We start from the raw sequence: 8,572 nt of genomic DNA on the forward strand, positions 1-8,572 counted from the left end.
ATTACATCACTACAAGAAAAAAGCCTAACAACAACGATTTTTCACCGTTGTCGTAGCCCATTTTGAACTGTTGTTAAAGGCCGTGTTGTTAAAAGGGGTGCCCAAAGACAACAATTTTTAACCGTTGTCTTTGAAGGCAAAGACAACATTTTTACAACGGTGAAAAACTGTTATCTTTTCCTTCAAAGACAACAGTTTTTCACCGTTGTCTTTGAGCGTCTACCTTTAATAACAGGGTCTTCAACAACCGTTTTAAACTATCTATGACAACGGTGAAAAACCGTTGTCTTTTTTAGATAAAAAATAAAAAAAAATTAATACACAATTTTCTAATATTATAAATCATTCAAAATACTAAATTTCAAAATAAAATTTAATATACAATTTTTTAACATTCAAAAATAATATCTATAACATTCTGAAGAAATTTCATAAGCAACCAACAAAATTTCATAAGCAACCAACAAAATGATAACACTATTAAAACAAAGGTAGAACAATATAACACGAGATTTTCTACTTAGATGTCGGTGAAGAGGATGGATTGCAGCTCCTAGTGCTCCTTAATTTGTTAAAGTCTCTCCATTTTTTTAGCTTGTCGGCATTCTTCCCAATACTCTTGAGGACACCTATTCGAATAAAGATATATATTACAAATTAGAAACTAAACAGTATGCGTGATTCTAATTGCACTACATAAATGTTACATAACCATAAAAACCATTTGATATAATCATCTAACAGAAGTGAAAAAAGCGTTATCTATGTAACATAAATGGTAACCTCTTGAAACAATAGTAGGAATGGCTACAGTAATTACCTGAAACAACATAAATCGTTAGTTTTGAAGGCAGAGTAGAGAGATGTCATGCAACTTTTAGAAATCAATGCAACATAATCTTAAAGAATAACATTATAGCAAGATAAAGATGTTAAAAAGAGCAGTAGATTGAAACTAAAAAAACCACCAAAGAGTCTTTAATATGTACAAAACACCTTTTAGCTTCATATTGAATACAAAGTGAACATAATCGAATGAATCGAGATGCAAATATTGCAAATGTAAGTTAGAAAAAAAACTAAGAAATGATAAAGTAACTGTAATTTAATCTAACTTACGATTTAATTCTAGATTTAGAGAAGTAAGAAGTGTAAGCTTTTCTAGATCACCATGTACAGAAATTGAAATATTAATAGGGTCATTACTTGTCAACACATGATGTTCCTAAGAGGAAGAAATGGACTTTAGAAATAAGACCAAAGAACAAATACATTAACTGCAAGCATAGAATATGCGTGGGTGATTACATCAAAGGTAGACTATAAACATTTTTAATTAAGAAAATGAGGAAGGAAATGAATGAGATTTTCTACTTAGATGTCGATGAAGAGGCAGCACTACAGATATTGCAATACAACAAAAAGTAAATTCTTTTTTCTAAAACTAGTAAAGGAAAATAAAAGGACTAATGATCTATAAGTGTGAAGGTCTAATATGAGATTTAATGTTCACATATTGCAACAATAACTTCACCTTGCTTGGTAGCTGAGGAGGGAAAGGAGTATATGGTTTCTTCTCCTTAGCCTTTACTTTCCTTTGAACATTCTTCCTTGATAGTGATCTTCAAAATTATATTAATTGTCAAGATGCATGCTATAAAACTGTTCAAACAATCACTTAGATAAAGTATACTGATATAATTTCAAGCATTCTCCTTTTCCTCATTCATTAGATCCTTTGACATCTCTTACCATTGATTGAAATTCTTTCCAGGTAAGGATGATGCGGTGAACGAGATAAATGATGTTTAGGAAATGCCAATGACCTTCAACTGTGCATATACCAAGTGAAAACAAAAGGTCAGCACAATCTATAGCAATGGAAGGGTTTAATGGTTGGGTTTTATTTACTTACTATATTGTTCTCAGGCTCCCTCAAGTAGAATCCTTGGGCAAATAAAGGGAAGATGTTGCAACCTAATAGAATGTAGACCATCAATGCATGCATCCCTAGCCATTCCATGACCAAGGTTGGCTTCCTGTAGCCATAGATGTCAACCAGCACATAAACCCCAGTGAACATGACCCCAGCAGTCCCAGCAGTGATGCAGGTATAACTTGGTGTGTATAAAGCCTTGTTCATATGCATGCCTACACCAAGGATTACCAACTCCAATTGGTTGGGAATATCTGAGCAACAAAAAAAATCAAATCGACACAATAGGAAGAAAGACAATGTCGTGGGTACCGTAGAAGTCTAATGAAAAAGCTAATGCTAATAGACAAAAGGAAGCAATCATTCACTGCACAATCCTCTCCTTGTGATCCTGTAGTTTCCTCAACAGTGTGACGTATGCAAACAACACTAGTGGCAAATTAAAGATCCAAGTTCCTGTACTTTACCTTAAAGTGTATGATGACGTGCCTGAATTGCAATCCAATCAAGCAGGTAACAATTGCCATCATAGAACTGCAACGCCAACTAGTTTACATTTAGCTTCACACACATGGTAAATATCACAGAGATACATATGTAACTTGTTAATTTTTGGATGTATTTTAGAGATTTGGGGATATTAATCTAACAATATGTATTTACTGTTTGGTTGTTTGGTAGTTCCCACTTGCTCATAGACTTGACTCATTTCATGAATGGTTATGTTATTTGTGGCATTGTTATTTTGTTATTGCCATTAAGATGTTAAATAGGTCAAGTATAATATATACTTGTTTAAAGGAGACAATAAATTTTATAGTGTAGTTTGGGGATTTTAATTGATTAGAGTAAAAGTAATTCATTGCGGTTGAAGATAAAAGAAAACTTCAGTCATTAATTTGGAAATTACTTGGCTTAGAGGGCAATAGAGGGATAAGGGTCATATGATCAACTCCAAATAGTTGAGATGGTCATCACTATGCTGATGGAAATCATTGAAAATCAACGATAATATAAACAAAGGAGTTGAAAAAACTAGCAATAATAAGAACAGATTGATCAATGCAACAGTTGTAAATGTAAAAATTAGGGCTGGTTGCTTACCTTCGAACCCCTAAGGCAACCTCACGTCGACGATCGGATGGCTCTAGCTTGATCCCACGGCACCAGAACAAAAATTAGGGCACGGCTATACCTCAGACGTCGGCGACGATCCAGGGGAAATCGGAGCTCAGGGAACCTACACACTCCCTCGATCAACGGCGTTGTCGATCTGTCCTCAAGCCAAGGCGATGACGGCTTTGCGAAGGAAGGGAGAGCTCGGCAGTGTCGGCGTCGCGCGAGAGAGGAGAGGGAGGACTCAGCGACGGAAAAACCTAGGGCTCGGGTGGAAAGAGTTGAGAAGAAGAAGAGATCAGGATGATCCGGGCTTCGATCTCTAGCAAGCTCCGGCGACATGCTACCAGTCGACGTCGACGATCATCGTAGGTAGAACTCTGTTGCCCGTCGCCTTAGTGTTGCCCGCGAGAAAGAACAGAAAGAACAGAGGAAGAAGGGAAGAAAGGAAAAGGCTCGGGAGAGGTGAGGAACTCAGGTCGGGATCAGCGTTAGGGAGAAATAATAAGAAAAGGAATATAAATAATTAAACATTTCCGTATTTAAATGGGTATCCCAAACAGGCCTTATCCGTACCTGTAATTTTGTCCCCTCAAAACACGTCGCATGAGCTCCGAAAAATTCCCAGAAAATTTCTAAAAATTTTGAAAAAAATTCTATAAGGCTATTAATTAAATAATCCTATTTAATTAATTTTCCGATATCTCACAGATGAGCTCGACGTCGGCAAGATCGGGAGAGGGGAAACTAGGGCACGGGAGAGGGGAAAGGGCGGCGGTGCGACTGCAATAGGAAACTAGGGCACGGGGAGAGGGGAAAGGGTGGCGGTGATTGAGAGTAATCGGCAGCACCCTCGACGGCTGGCGATGGCTGTGTCTTCGGGAATGTGAGGGCAGCGCCGGCTGCGTCGGAGGTCAGCAATGAAGAGGAGATCGCGGTGACGGTGAGATCGGCAGGAGAAGAGGAGGAATGGGGAAAAAATGAGATTGTTTAGATTTATATATGTAGGTTATTAAATAAATAAACTCCCACTTTATTGGTACTCGAAATAGGCTTTCTCTAAGTTTAATCAATTTACCCTATTAAATGTGTCATACCGACTCCGTTTATATTCTAAAAAATTTCTAAAAATTTTCAAAAAATTCTACCTCCCAAGGAAGCGCTGAAAAGTCGATGCGTTAACACTTTAAAGGCAAAGCAGCGAGAGCGACGAGGAGCGTCTTTCGCGGAGGAGTCGCGAAGGAGGAGTCGGAGATAGGTTTTTGTTCGTTGAAGAGTCACATAGAAGTGGGTTTTAGGTTTTTTTTCATGAAGTTAAAAAAATTATTATGTTTTTAGAATTTAACAACATTCAATAGACAACAGTTTAATAAAACTGTTGTATATTATCACATAAGCAACACTAAAAGACAATAGTTTTTTAAAACTGTTGTCTTTGACACACATTAGACAACAGTTTTTTGAAAAACTGTTGTTATTTAAAAAATATTATGGTGAACAACAATATTTTTCAATAAAACTGTTATTAAATGGAAAAAAGACAACAATTTCTTGAAAAACTGTTGTCTATTAGGTGTGGTTAAATCCAAAATTTCTTGTAGTGCATGGTTATTTCATTGTCAGTCGTCTTGTGCATCCGCTTGTGATTAATCAATTAAGAGAATCATCCATTTGAGTGGAATATTGTAAAGAGAGAGAGAATCAGATAAGAAATGTTTGGGTTTAGAAGTATAAAATAACTTAAACAGTGTAAAAAAACCCTCAAAGAGTCCTTGTGACGAGTTAAAATGATATCAACTGGTTCTAACAGTTATACTGATCCATAAAATTGGTATAGTTAGCACAATTTGGTTTATGCCAATGTTAGTTCAGATCTTATTATAGGTTTGTAAAGGTTATATGAAAATGATCCACATGGTATAGGCCATCAACTGGCTGGTAAAATCAGTCTTGTTCAAAGTTTTGGACCATGGTCACTCTGGCTTGTTATGCCCAAAGAGAGTAGCACAAACAACACCACTAAATTAGAAGTTGAAGCTTAACTGAATATACCAAACTTGATTTCCTCTTGTTAGAGTCAAGTTTATTATGTTCTAGTGTACAATTTTGTTCATACCACTGTGGCTTTAGTTTTGCTGATAGTTTCATGCTATGTGATGACCTTATTTCAGTCACAATTGAATGAGGCTATTTTAAGAGAGGATTATGGAGAAGCTGCAAAGCTGAAGTTGGCCATAACTAGTGCTACAAAAAAGGATATTGTTGGAGCAGCATTGACTATTATGAATGTATGAAACTCGTCTTATGCACTTATTGTATTTAATTTATATTCTAAGCACTTTTGTTGCCACATAGAGCTATAGAGGAAGAGCGATACAGCGATGCAGCTTTCATTCGTGATCATGTTGGGGCAGGACTGGTCAGTTTATTGGAATTAACTTGTTGCCAATTCTTACATCATCTTCATTAAGCTATGCTTGTCCCAATTTTTTGGTTTCAGCTACATGAAGCTATTCACTCCATTGAGCTTTATTCATTTTGCTATATGCAAGGCTATAACAATGGCTGCCAATTCTTATATACTGATTGAAAAAGAATCAGCAAGTGAGAAAAAAGAGTTCAATGAAATCCTACAAGTTGAAGATTGTGATGAGACTTGTTCATTAGTTGGCTATTGTCCATTAGTTATAAATGGAACTTATTTGTTTATTTGTATTGAGATAAATTTTATTTAAACATGAGACATGTTTCTTCTTTTGTAATTGTAATTCTTATATAAGTAACATTCTGAATGACATTGATGTGGGGAATATTCTTTCTCTTGTAATTATAATTCTTTATTATATATTTATATTGAAATATAATATATTGGTATTAAAAGATAATAATTTAAAAGACAACGGTTTAAAATCGTTGTTGTTGTCTATCACCTTCAAAGACAACGGTTAAAAACCGTTGTCGTAGCCCCAAAAATGATTGTAACGAGCAATGTTATTAAAAGAATACTCTAAACAACAACAGTTTTAAACCGTTGTCTTTTCATTCAAAGACAACGGTTTTAAACCGTTGCAAAACTGTTATCTTTTCAGTCAAAGACAACGGTTTAAAACTATTGTCGTAGCCCCCCCCCCCCCCCCCCCACTTTTAACAACACTGCCAATTACAACGGTTTTAAAGGGCCTACGACAACGGTTTTTAACCGTTGTCTTTTAATGTTTTTGTTGTAGTGCGAGGAAACGCGTTTAGAGTGTACCTGATCAAATCGCGATTCTCCATTTGGTGGTCTATCGCGTGAAGTCCATTGAGGATGTCTTTGATCCTCATGTGGAGCTGACTTGCTGTTTCTCCTTCCTATATTTTAATATTAAATAATCTATTTAGAAAAAGATCACGTTTAGTTACATTGGCGTCGCTCATTCCTTCGTGGAGTTCGACGAGCTTGTCCCATAGTTCCTTCGCATTTTGGTGTGGGCCCACACAGTTCAGCTCTTCCTTTGTCAATCCACATTACACAGGCTGAGTGATTTGAAATTCGGGTGAGCTTTCTTCTTCATGTCCGGATTCCACGGTTCCGAGTCCAGTGGATTTCTGGAGTTGTCGACCGACGCCTTGTATCCTCTGGTGACGCTAAACCACTGGCCGAAGTCAGTCTTCAGATAGACCTCCATTCACTTCTTCCAGTAGGGGAAATCGTCACCGTTGAATAGAGGGGGCGGACTGTGCTGAAACCTTCGATTTGAGACATTTTATCTTGCACACAAAAAAAAACAAGAAAAAAGAAATCCCAAGACTTGGTCTTGGATTAGCAATGTGGGAGAAAGAAATAAATTTTAAGACTGAATTGGTGTTGCACCAATTCAGTTTAACTTGCTACGAAAAAAATATCCAAAAAGGCAACAATACTAGTTTGGATTGTTTTGAAAAACTTAAAGCCGAAAAAAAACTTAAAAAGAAATTCATCTCTTTTGTCTTATTGGTGGTTGCACCAAATCAGAGCGGTACCAGCTCTGATACCACTTGTTAGATCATAGAGCTCGCTAGAGGGGGGGTGAATAGCGATCGAAAAAATATCGTAGCGAAATTAAGTCGAGTACGCGGCGGAAAAATAAAAGACACAATGCTAACAACACCAATTTTACTTGGTTCGGAGCCTTCGTTGACTCCTACTCCAAGGCCTGCACTCGTCGAGTGTTTTCGTTGGGCAATCACTAATAATTCGTAATAAATATAAAAAATTGTAAAAAGAGATTACCGATAATAATAAAATAAAGACTTAAATCGTTGGTTGTCGAAGAAGCTTCGCAGCATAGCAAGAGCGTCTTGGAAGCAGTGCGTACGAGAGTAGTTGTAACAGAAGTTCTTGTTCTCAGCTCTGTGGAGGCCTTCTTTTATAGAAGTGCTCCGGGCACCTGGATCCCTTCTGGGCGCTTGGGCCATGACATAGGCCCGGCCAATCAGCACGCTCCTCGTTGCGACAGGATAGAGTTTTGCCTTCCTGGCGCTCGGACTTATTCCGATCGCTCGGACCAACTCCGAGAGCCCGGATCCCTTCCAGGCGCCCGGATCACCATCTTCCAAAAAGTCCTTCTCCTGCAAGAAAATATTAGTCCGAGGCAAAATAAAAGTTATACTACCCTGCAAGATAGAAGTTAGCATAATTATAATAAAAGAGTAGTAATTAGATTCCATCTCACCGAGATCGGAATCTAGTCACGATCTCAACTTAGATTCCTGAAATGGTTCTAAGTTGGATCGACGTCTATTGTTCCCTCAAACGGGGAACGCATCCTCACCAAGTCACTCTCCTCCAGTGACTTACCTTAACTTACCTCCCAGACGTCTGGTCAGCCCGTCGACCCGTCTGGACTTCGTGTCAGTTATCAGGTTAGCCCATCGACCTAGCTGGACTTCATGCTAGCTATCAAGTCAGCCCGTCGACCTAGTTGAACTTCGTGCCAGCTATCAGGTCAGTCCGTCGACCTAGCTGATCTTCGTGCTAGCTATTAGGTCAGCTCATCGACCTAGTTGGACTTCGAGCCAACTATCAGGTCAGCCCGTCGACTTAGCTGGACTTCTCCTGCACACTTATTCAAAGTATTAGATCACAACGAGACTAATTTAACCTACTTTATCCTTCATCAAAACCTGAGTTAGACCGTTAGTGCTAACCATACCAACATTTTCTAGTATTTTTTGTGATGATGATGTAGTTGTACAGATTTCTGATTCTACTGGTATTATTACTATAGATGTTGTGAATGATACAAGAACTGAACATTCAGATATTGATGATTTAAGTGTAGGGGATTGCTTACTGGAAGCAATACCTCAAGAATCATCTGAACCAGAGTTTGAACTATTACTTGATGATGATGAGGTCACAAACACCATTTTAGAACCCACAGGTACCTTTTAATATTACAAGGTTAGTGTTTCTTGTGATTTTTCAGAAAATTTCTTTAAGGTACTGGTTTTTAAATTTATAGAATGTGATGCTCATTTTGATACATTTAGTTTAAA

The 8,572-nt window shown here is 37.5% G+C and overlaps 1 long non-coding RNA gene across 4 annotated transcripts; it reads right to left on the bottom strand.

Annotated features, from left to right (window-relative positions):
- Window positions 1-581: 581 nt before the first annotated feature.
- LOC121989963 lies at window positions 582-2,299 on the bottom strand. 4 transcript variants are annotated; one of them, XR_006114379.1, is made up of 4 exons: window positions 1,916-2,195; window positions 1,753-1,832; window positions 1,535-1,622; window positions 582-629 (listed from the first exon to the last, which is right to left on the bottom strand). It is a non-coding gene; the product is annotated as an uncharacterized LOC121989963 (long non-coding RNA). The 4 variants fall into 4 exon arrangements; XR_006114377.1 differs by adding an exon at window positions 2,249-2,299 and having other exon boundaries at window positions 605-820; window positions 1,535-1,832; window positions 1,916-2,151; XR_006114378.1 differs by having other exon boundaries at window positions 605-820.
- Window positions 2,300-8,572: the final 6,273 nt, after the last annotated feature.

The sequence above is a fragment of the Zingiber officinale genome, chromosome 6B (genome assembly GCF_018446385.1).
Source record: "Zingiber officinale cultivar Zhangliang chromosome 6B, Zo_v1.1, whole genome shotgun sequence".
Taxonomy (NCBI): Eukaryota; Viridiplantae; Streptophyta; class Magnoliopsida; order Zingiberales; family Zingiberaceae; genus Zingiber; species Zingiber officinale.